The following is an 11,481-nucleotide window of genomic DNA, read 5'->3' as shown; positions in this document are numbered from 1 at the left end:
TCAGGAATGGGCTAATGAGTACCCCATAATGAGGAACCCTGTATTTCAGCAAGATATGTAGCTGATTTCACAGGACTTCCCATGGCCAAGGCTGAGAACCACAGGTGGTTGCTAGCCCAAGCCAGAGATGCAGGGACGGAGGAGACAACCAGGCCTAAAAGTCAATGAATCACCATCCAACCTTACACATTCCTTTTGGCTTGATTCTCTGTTCTACCCTTTTCCACAATTGTAACAAGGCCTCAAATATAGAGAAAGCATGTTTCTCAAATTGTCAGAGAATACAATACTGGAAGGGTATCCCAGATGCACAAACGTGATTTGTAAAGATCTTGACTTTGGACTTTCTGATGTTGCACTGTGACAACTATAGAGAAAAGGACTGACAAAGACCTTGACCCAATGGGAAGGAGCATTACCCTTTAAAGAAAGAGCCAGTGCGCCAAACAGAACACAGTGAATTTCATTGGAGCTAAGTATAAGAATCTGTACTTGATCTGAAATAAATTAGAAAAAGATGAAGACACGGCTTAGAACACATTTTAAAAAAATTTTTTTTGATGTTTTAGACTATTACTAAAAGTGCTATGTTGCGAACAAAGAGGTGATAATCTCTCTAAGGGAGATTCCCTCCTGGATTTTTGCAGTTAAATACTAGCTAGATATGAGATATGTTCAGAGAATACCCAAGACTCTCATGGGACAGGGATATGGGTTTTAGAAAAATAACTTTGTTGTTTAAATCTGTCCAATTTTTAATTGAGCTGCCACGTCAAAGAGGTAGTGAGCTCCCTGTCTCTGGAGGTGTTCAGTTAAGGCAGCCATATGAAATTACTGATATTCAGTGACTTCTGACCTACCAGAATAGCAATCTCATGTAGCGCAACCTAACACTTGGTAGAAATTATAGAGGGTGAGTCAAGCAATTAGTGATATTTTAAGAGCAAGTGATAGCTCAAACTGGCGTAAGTAAAGGAAGCGATAGTGGAATGGAAGATGTATCGACTCATGTACCTTAAAAGTCTGAGACAGGGCCTCCCTGGTGGTGCAAGGGGTTAAGCACAGCACTGTGAAGCTATCCACAGCCTCTGCAGCATGAGTTCGATTCCCGGCCTGGGCAGGTAGCTACCCACATGGCGCAGCAGACCTCTCCTGACTCGCCCACTGCTCCCCTCAGCAGTGTATTTCAGTGAATCTGCCTGTTTTGTTCCCTACTCTGTCTTTGGTGAATCCTCTCACCCCTCAGCCCCACACCTCTGGCCTGTACCCCAGTTCTAGTATGCATAAATAAATAAATCTTGGGGGAAAAAAAGCCTCAGACAATGTTAGGTCGAGTATGGCTAGATCCAGGAGTCTACCTCACCTTTTCCAATTCTGTTCCCTGCTCTCTTCCATGGACTGGAGTAAAGAAAGGCTGGTAGTTTTCTAGAAAACAAAACTGAGGTGCAATATGTCGACCTGAGTGATGAAAAGGTCCAGTCAAGGGAAGACCCAGGGGGAGGCAGGCTCTAGGCAGATGTAATAGCTGGCACTGTAGGAAATAGCTGGCACTGTAGGAGAAGTGAGTCAGGTGGGTTTAAGGAACAGAAAGAAAGTCAAATGTTTCAGTGATCTATTGTTGCAAAACAAAGCATGAAACTTAATGACTTAAGGCAATAACTGTTTTGCCCCTCATAGCTCTGTGACATGTCATGACTCAGCTAGACAGTTCTCTGTTCATGTAAATCCAATGACCAGAAGTCCTCTGGAGGCCTGACTCAGCTGGAACATCCAAGATTGCTCACTCACATGGCTGGCCATCGACAATACAGGCTGGGGCTCATCTGGAACCACGGCCCAGAACTCCTCGGTTCTCCTCCACATGGCCTCTCTAGTGGCTTTTGTTTTCTCACAGCATGGTGGCTGGATTCTAAGAAAGGAAGCTGAAGTTGCTAATGTTACTAAGGCCTTGGCTCAGAAGCCCCAGAATATCCATTCTGCCACATTTCATTGGCCAAAGGAGGCACAGGGCCAGAATATTCAAAAGATGTGCTGCTCAGTGGTGGTCTAGTGGTCAGAACGCAGTACTCTCAAAAGGTGTGATATTAATACGAAGAAACGGGTGGAAGCCATCTTGGGAAGCCAGCTACCCAGCCAATGTGGCTGGGCCAGAGTAGAGGGCAGAGTGGTATGTGGTAGAGTTGGAAAAGAAGAAAGGGACAAGATCAGGGGTCAGCAAGCTGCACCCCAACCCACTGCTTATTTTGTAAATAATACTTTATTGGAACACAACCATATTGTCCATGGCTGCGATCTTGTTCCAAAAGCAAAACTGAGTAGTTGTAACAGAAATCACAAGTCTAAAATATTTACTATCTGGCCTTTTACAGAAAAGTTTGCTGATCCCTGAGTAAAGTCATGAGTTGCCTTATAAGCCTTGTTGAGGCACAAAGTGATGAGAAGCCATTGGAGGGTTTTGTGAACAAATGAGTCACAATATAGGCCTCCATTTTTAAAAGATCCGCTCTGGGAATGGATCATAGGAGGACAAGAATAAAGCAGGGAGACCAGCAGTGGCTACGGCAATCATCCCATGACAGATGACACAGCAGAAGACCAAAGAAGTAAGTGAACCAGGCACATGAGTCAAGAAGAGGAAGCCCCAGAACTTGCTGGGAATATGGGATGTGAGGACGAGGAATCAAGCATGATCCTAAGTTTTGGGCTTGACCAACTGGGTTAATGGTGGCACCATTAGCTGAAAAGAGAGAGACCCAGGCAGGAACAGGTTAAGAGAAATGAGCTTCAAGAGTTATGTTTTGTATATAATAAGTTTGAGATGTTGGTCAGGCAGCAAGAGGCAAAGTAAAGTAAGCAGTTTAATACTTGAGTCTGGGGCTCAGGGTATAAATTTGACAATCAGCAGAAAATAGAGAGTCTTGAAAGTCAGAGGCCTGGAAGAAATATCTCCAGGGAAATGGTGTGCAGAGGACCTCCAGAAGGGCAAAAACTAGAGGCCATCAGCTGCAGGGAAGTCAATAAATAAGAGAGATTAAGGAGTGGCTGGTAAGACAGAGGGGAGCCAGGAAACTGGGTTCATGAAAGCCTGCAAGATATTTCAAGTTGGAAGAAGTGGGCCACTGTGTTGAATGCTCCTGGGACTTGGAGAAACAGGTGAACAGAGAAGGGAAACCTTAACGAGAGCCATTTTAGTGAGTAGGGGGAACTGAACATTGGCTGAGGGGTGGTTTGAGAAAAGCAGGATATGGGCAAACAGAGACAGCAAATACATGGAAAAATTTTTTGAGATGGATGGATGGATGGATGGGTGGGTGGATGGGTGGGTGGGTGGATGGATGGATGGATGGATGGATGGATGGATGGATGGATGGATGATTCAGAACTAATGGGACCAAACCTTAGATGTTCACTGCAAGTTCATGACCTTTAAAAAAGTCCCTTTCAATGGTAAGGATCTCTGACCCCATAGAGCACCTACTATGTGCCTGGTCATTCCTCATCAATAATGAGAAATTTCTTCCTAATGGTTCATTGGGAGGTTTGATAGAGCACAACAGAAATCCATACCTACAGCCTCAAGAAAAAGCAAAATGAATAAAGAAAGTGCAGCCACACAAGCATAACATCTCAGACAGGTTTTTCCCATGTCAGAGAAAGACCTGCAAACCCATAAAGCCAGCAGTTTCATTTCTGCTGGGCGAGTACACAAACTCTTCCTTCTACACTTTTACAAGGAAACTTGTTCATGCAAATTTCTAAAATTTGCTGCTACATGAAAATGCACAGTCCAAAGAATAAGCAGATTTCTGAAATCAGGACAAAAATGCATCTTGTAGAAGGACACAAAGTGTCACTTTTGTACCATAATTTTTTCTAAAATATTTAGTTTCTCATGACAAATATCAAAGACAAAACCTACACATTCATGCACACAGAACCTATTGTTATTCTTTTAAATTATATTTAATCAGACTGCAAGGAAGATATGGAGATAATTCTGTATCTGATTCTTTCCCTGGTCATCTGACCCCAAAAAAGATCATCTGACCCCAAGGTCTGAGCTCTGACCCAATTTGAGATTTTGGAGGTGCAGGCTGACCTATCTCCTGGATCTATAAGAAGGAGTACATAATCAGATACCATAGCCATGAAGTCTATCAAACAAGCTAATATAAGTAAAGATCGGTGCATGTATTCTGAGTACCATAAATGGTAGCTACCATGAAGGAGATCCATAAACACAGGTAACACACCCAAATCTTATTGAAAAATCAAGCCATATGAACTATTAAGAAGGGTCCCAGATTTCCTGGATTATCCAACCTCAGAGTCTAGATTTTCTGTCTGTCTCTTTTCAGGATGACCTTGGTGCTCTGGAAAGCCTATAGTTGTCAGAGTAAATTTAAGTAAGTGGCTTCAAGAGTCCCAGGCTTGAGAAGGTTATCTATTGACATGAAGAATCTCCCAAGAGAGACACCCCAAGGGTTCCCTGCAAAGCACCCATCCCTTCCTCCGCCCCATCCCACAGCTCTCGGCAGTCACCTAGACTTGCTCCAGGAGCCTCAAGGGGGAGAATTTCTACCCTCCTTTTCTCTAGCACTGACACATCACCGCTGGGGAAGTGCTCTGTGGCACCCGCTTGGGCCAGTGTGCAGTGTGGTTCTGAAAGTTGCCAAAGCCTCAACTCACCAGGCGGGGAAAGGTTCAGTCCCCAAGCTCTGCATGCGTCTGGGCCAATCTCCTTAAAGACTCCGGTGAAGGGAGACATCTCAGGGATGGCCGTCTTTCTGGCCTCACTTAAGCTAGGGAGACACGGCTTACGTAGGAACACACAGGAACTAGACAACAAGGGATGCCAATGAAAGGGTGCCTCGCTGTCAATGAGTATTCTACCTTCTGGACATGAAGAAGCAGTGGCAGAAGTTACAGCAGGTGTTGGAGATGTTTCCATGTAAACACGTTTTGTTTTTGTTTGTTGAGGGAGGTGAAGAGGACAGTTCTCGATGAGCATTCTCAAATTGTGAATAGTAGTCATTGCTTTTTGTGTTCCACCCCTCGTCGGACCATCTGGGATGCCACGTGGAGACTCTCCATGCACAGGGGAGTGCCCACCTCCAGCACCTATGAAGTCCCTTCACTTTTCCACCTAGGGGCTTTTTTGAAGCTTTTGTCATTTAACCCCTACACAGGCAGCCTGAAGCAGTGGGGTGGGAGGATTAATACTGCCAGGGCAACTCTCAACTATTGGAGGACTAGAAAGTCACATGGGAAAAGGTTAGTCTCTGGTTTTTCAGAGATATATTTCTGGGGTAATGTCTGCATCATTCTCTGGAAAGTACCCAAAAGGAGTGAACCCCAGTTGCCCAGAAAAGTAACCAGAGGATTACTTTTTCTCCCTATACCCTCACTCCTGCATCTTGAGTTCCTCTCCCCAAAAGGTTACCTATACCTAAGCCTAGGCCCATCCGAGGTTTTGTTTTAGGGAGAGCGAAACTAAAATATGCATCAAGGAGCATGATGAGAATTGCTTCTCCACCTCCCCCCGCCCCCACCCCCTCCCAGATTGAGACTGCTGTTCCTTAGATAAGTAAGAACAGAAAAAGATACTTATCACCATCAGGGAAAATGAGCTGTCCTTGAAAAGCGGGAACTCAGTTCTGACTACCGGTAACAAAGTTAAGCCACAAAGCTGACTGTAAATACAAGCCAGGATCTGCTGGCTGGGGGAGGAGCAGCCTGGCTGGTTCTGGGTGCGGAAGTTTTCCTGATTCCCATACCTAGTGCTAAGAGCTGGAGGTAGAATGTGAGAATGGGGAAAGGTTGTGGGTTTAGGCAGAGACACGTGTTCACAGCATAGCAGACAGGCCTGGAATGCCCCAACCAAGGTCAGTGTCAAAGGACAAAGGGGATAAAGCAGATTTAGGAAACAAAGGTGGATTCAATTAATGCAGGGACCAAGATAAAAGTTTCTATCCCTTCCTGACATTTGACATTGTGTGAAGCATCTGCCATAAAACAATGACCCTATAATCCCAGCAGAGCTAATAACAACACCGTGGGTCTATTTATACAGGAGGGGGGAAGAAAGGAAAGGAAGAAAAGTAGACAAAGATAAAAGGCAAGCTGGGCCCAATAGGGACACCTGCATCCCAAGGACATGGTTTTTACCCATGGAAAGGAAGAATAAAACAAAAGTTCACCATTACCTAAGGGGGATTTCCAAGAACAATCAACAATAACTGAGCAATCACCTGCCTTCCTTCCTGATTTCATGAGGTTGCTTTTTTTCTTATTTGGATTTGTGGGTCTAAAGAGACAATATAGTAATAGTTTCTCGGGGAAAGTACTATTTTTCCAGGTGCTGCAGCTGCAGAACAATTTTAATTCCACAAGAAAGCTGGGTGGCCAGCCACGAGTACAGCAGACAGTTGGACAGCGAATATTGTGGGCTGAATCCAATTCCCCTGTAATGCATGGCGAATCAGAACTCACCCACAAATCTACAAAATAGAATCTTGACAGTTCTATGGTTGTATTATCCAAAAACTAGACAATTTTTATTCCAGCTCCAGTCAAATCAAACCAAAAAAAGCCATCTGAGACCCCAAAAGCACAGGTCTTTATCTGTGAGGCTATAATTTCTAGATATTTGTTAGCTTTAGGTCAATGGAATGATCAGGAAGACCTATGACTGTAGCTTGCCAAGTTACCCCTTGGCAAGGACAGGATGCAGTTTCCTGATAAAGGATACACCCTTTCTTCTAACTAAAATCCTTGCTTCTTAATTTCCAGTCTCAAAATGGCTCCTCCATAATGTGAACGCCAAACCCTGTTGTATGTGCTGACCGCTGAGCTTCAACCGCAGGACCGAAAAATGAAATTCACTGAGTAAATTGAAAAATTCCTTGGGACCATGTGAAAAATAATTTTAAAAAATGAGGGTCACAGTTTGCTTTAACAGAACACGATTCAACATGTCTCTTACTTTTTTTTTTTTTTTAAATTAGCAGTGAATTGCATGAAAACTGTCCTCTCTTTACAAATAATCTCGAAGTCTTTGGCGAATCATCCATAAGCAGCTCCTATTCCATCTTGTTAAACATGTTCAGGCCCATCAGATTTACATAAGCAGCCTGTTTTCTCCCCAGCTCAGATTCATAGCCTTCATTCCATCTCTGACCACACACACACACACACACACACACACACACACACACACAACTGCCATAATTCTCTAGCCCACTCCCCAGCTTTGTCTCCCAAGCACCTATTGTTAGGGGGAAAAGGATGTCCCAAAGTTAATTCCATACAGGCTTTGTGGACTCCACCCCCACCCCAGGTCAAAGCCAAAGACACTGGGAACTCCAAATCCCATCACCACCAAAGGGAAGGTGGCTGGGACCTGAGGGTGGGGTTAAGCAGCCAGGTGGATATAAAAGACAGACAAGTGGGCTTTGGGGATCCCCCATTTTTGGCTCTCTGCCAGCTCGCAGCGTCTGGCCAGCTCTGAGAGTGACTTTGGGTTTCCAGGTCAGCGGATCGGGTAGGACGCATTAAAGACTTTATTTCCCTATTTTCTCCCTGAGTTGTACATTTTCCTTATTTCCTTTTCCCTTGTAAATAAACCTTTTATTAACCTTTTGTGTGTGCCTGCAGTGGAGTATTCATAAGTCCCTTTAAAGCGCGCGGGTGAGGACCCACAGCCAGGAACCCGTTTAATATCGGGGTTGCTCTATAACACTATCACCTGCACTATTGCATATATGTTGCATGTAAGTTGCACATATGTTGCACATAACCACTCTGTCTTTTCCCCACAGGATGTGGCTCCTAGAGAGGCGCCCCAGTCCATTTCAGAGCTGCCCTCTTCTCACTTGCTCCAGGGCAGATCCCTGCCAGGCGTGGGACTCTGATAGGCTACTGATTCCCAGCATTCAATACAGACCTGCCTGTCATATCTGACTCACACTATTCATTATGTCTAGATAGTAGGTGCACAACCCAACCTCTAGCTCCACCAAAAAGCAAACAGACAAAATGGATATTTCTAGCTTGTGCTGTCCATTACGGCAGCCAGTGTGGTTATTTACTCGAAAATGTAGTCAGTCTGTAATGTAAGACATCAGATTGTCAGAATTTAGTATGAAAAAAGAGAATGGAAACGTCTCTTTTTATTTATCCATATTGATTTTTATTTTATCTATATTGATAAAATATAGATTTTATTATTAAAATAATGTTATAAATAATATTAATAATAAAATAATATTATTAATATTATTATTGATTAAATACTTTAATAATAATTTAATTATTATTAAAATTAAATTCATCTGTTTTCTTTCCCATTTGTACTGTGCCTATAGAAAAGGTAAAGGTACAGGTGGAGGTTCCCATTGTATTTTGTCAGCAGTGTGGCTCTACCTGTGCGTAAGGCGGGGCCTGGGGGGGCCATCTGTCGGGAGGGAGGCAGGCTTGTCTTGGAGCTCCTGTGCAGAGCCGTGTGGCTTTCCCCTAGACAGGGTTTCTGGGGAGGCTTTGGTGGGGCTACTGGAGGATGCTTCCTGTGTTGGTGAGCTTGTCTGTCCCACAGTGACCAGGTCCTGTCTCCTAACATTGCACAAATGTGTGATGGGGCACACTTCACAGTGTTTCTCTCTCCAGCAGCTTTGTGTACACTTGACACATCACAGAGTTCACAGTGTGATGAGTTTTACACTTTTACACAATTGGACAACCTTATCACGAAAATTCAGTTTGAGGACAATTCTCCCACCCTAAAAATCTCCTCGTGCCCATTTGGTTTCAATGCCTATCCCCAGCAACCACCAGGAAACCACTGACCTGCTTCCTATAGCTATAGTTTTGCCGTTTTAAAGAAAGTTCATGGAAGTGGCATCAGACAGCATGTGGCCTTTTGTGTCTGACTTATTTCATTTAAAACTGTTTTTTGGTTTTTTTAAGATTGATTTATTTATTTATATAAGCACTGGGTACAGTCAGAAGCGCGGGATGGTGAGAGAATTCACCAGAGCCAGAGCGGGGAGCAGAGCAGGCAGAAGGACCGAAGTACACTGCTGAGGGGAGCAGCGGGCGGCAGGAGAGGTCTGCGCGCCATGTGGGACTCTCCTCCGGTGGCCGGGGAGCAGCCGGGGATCGAACCGGCGCCACAGAGGCCGCGGGCAGCTTCGCAACCCAGTGCTCAACTGCTTCGCCACCGGGGAGGCCCTACTACTGTTTTTGAGGTTCATCCCCTTTCATGGGGCTCCTCTTGCTGGTCCCAGTTTTTCTGCCTGCTTTCAGAGGAGGCAAAAACGGGTGGCAGGTAATTTGGGGAAATTCCTCAGTAACTAGGTTGGAGCCTAGAAAAGCTGTCAAGGGTAACTAAAAGCACACTGGAAAGTTTCACGTCAAGCTGGGATGTGATTGTAGGATACTACCAACCCCTCTTTCCTATCTTTTTTTTTTTTTTAAGATTTATTTATTTATTTATACAAGCACTGGGTACAGTCAGAAGCGCGGGAGGGTGAGAGAATTCACCAGAGCCAGAGCGGGGAGCAGAGCAGGCAGAAGGACCGAAGTACACTGCTGAGGGGAGCAGCGGGCGGCAGGAGAGGTCTGCGCGCCATGTAGGACCCTCACCCGGTGGCCGGGGAGCAGCCGGGGATCGAACCAGCGCCTCAGAGGCCGCGGGCAGCTTCGCAACCCAGTGCTCAACAGCTGCGCCACCGGGGAGGCCCTTCCTATCTGTTTTTAAAGGAAATTGATTGTATTGACATAACTATTTATTTTCCCCCTTCTTTTCTTTTCTTGTCTATAAACTTCCAGGATTTATCCATGATTGTGTCAGTGTAGATAAAAATGTGGCGGTCTAAGAGCACATGAGACTATGATGATGGTACACGGGTGAATCAGTGGTGAGGATTTCACGGGGACTATATCTGACAGGAGAAGGCATAGATTGTATAAAAATGAAGAATGGTGTAAAAAATATATAAAATAATAAAAAATGTAGGGTTCTACATTTCTCTTCCTTTCCCATTGAGTGCTTTCTAAAAGAATGATGATACTGTTGCTCTCCTGCATTCACACCCTCTCACCTAGAAACTGAGCAGATGTAACTGCTTTTTATGGAACTTAACACCGTGACAGTCACTCTCGTCGTATTCAGTGCACAGCAAGCATTCAAGGCTGCACTCGGCATGAAATCCCAGCCTGTAAAGGTAGCATCCTGCATCCTAAGATTTTTGCAATGCATGTCATGGTGTTTGTTTGATTAACAGACAACAGAAGAGTAGGACTCCAGAAATTCCCTTTTCTTTGCTAATAGTTAAGCAGGTACCCAAACAATGACTAGCTGCTGAAATCTCCCTCAATTCATCGAAAGCTTTACCTGGAGGAATATGTGGATTTTGAAGAGTGGGTGGTTAGAACTTCTGAAAAATACGCCCTTAAAGACTGTGTCACACATAAATTGCTAAAGGAACTACCTGTGAAAATCAGACTGTGACAGGCAGGCATGGGGAAGAAGAAGTTGGAAGATCTAGGCTGCGGTGAAACCTCCTTTAGTTACATTTTTAATCCAAGACAAAGCTAATCTGCCTGAGGTCTCTTTGGCTTGCTGAGGACGGCTGTGTCTAGCTGGGCCCTCCCCACTGAAGCACACAGGCCAGTGCCCCAACTGACGTGTTACCTGCTGCTTTGGAAGAACATTCCAGCACACACTGCTTTCTCCCTCAGGCACCTGTGTTTCCATGCTTCTGGCTTTTTCTGCCACAGCAGCATGGCAGTCAGTGGGGAGGTAGGATTAGGGAGGATCATAAACAAGACCACCTCCCAGGACAGCCCTCGAGAGACGAAGAATAGGAGTTGGAGGAAATGTCCACCAGCCCCTCATCCCCAGTGGACAACTGGAGTGAGTCCTACACAACCCCTCAGAGGGCGCCCAGTCTGCTGAGGCCCAGCCGCCCTTAGAGGTAACCTGTGAATTAACTTACCCTTTCCTGGCTTTTCTCCCCCCACCCAATCTCACTTCCCTGCTCCCTCACTCTGCTTCCCGGGGTCACGTCCCAAATTCACTATTGATATTTGTCCCATATCTTGTGTCTCTGGGTTCACTTCCGAAAGAGCCCAATAATATATCTGCCAAAATTTTAAATCAACACAGATTTGAAGGGATTCTGTGAGTACTTTTTAACACAAATTGTTGGGTCATCCTTAGAAAGACCATAGAAAAGAAACCAAAGCGAGGAGGGTTGTACCAATCAGTGGCTCTGTTCTCAAATCTTCATGCTTCCCTAATTCTATTCTGAATACATGATGGTCTGGAACCATGGGGCAGGGAGCTGGGCACTTTAGCACCCAACATGCCTTGGCCAATTGATTCTCATGCTAACCCCATGAAGTGAGTGCTGTTATTGTCCTCATTTTGCAGAGGAGGAAACTGGGAGCTTAAGGTAATTGGGTATAAGCCTAACAGCC

The sequence above is a fragment of the Talpa europaea genome (genome assembly GCF_964194135.1).
Source record: "Talpa europaea genome assembly, chromosome: 11".
Classification (NCBI taxonomy): domain Eukaryota; kingdom Metazoa; phylum Chordata; class Mammalia; order Eulipotyphla; family Talpidae; genus Talpa; species Talpa europaea.
This window is presented reverse-complemented; position numbering follows the sequence as displayed.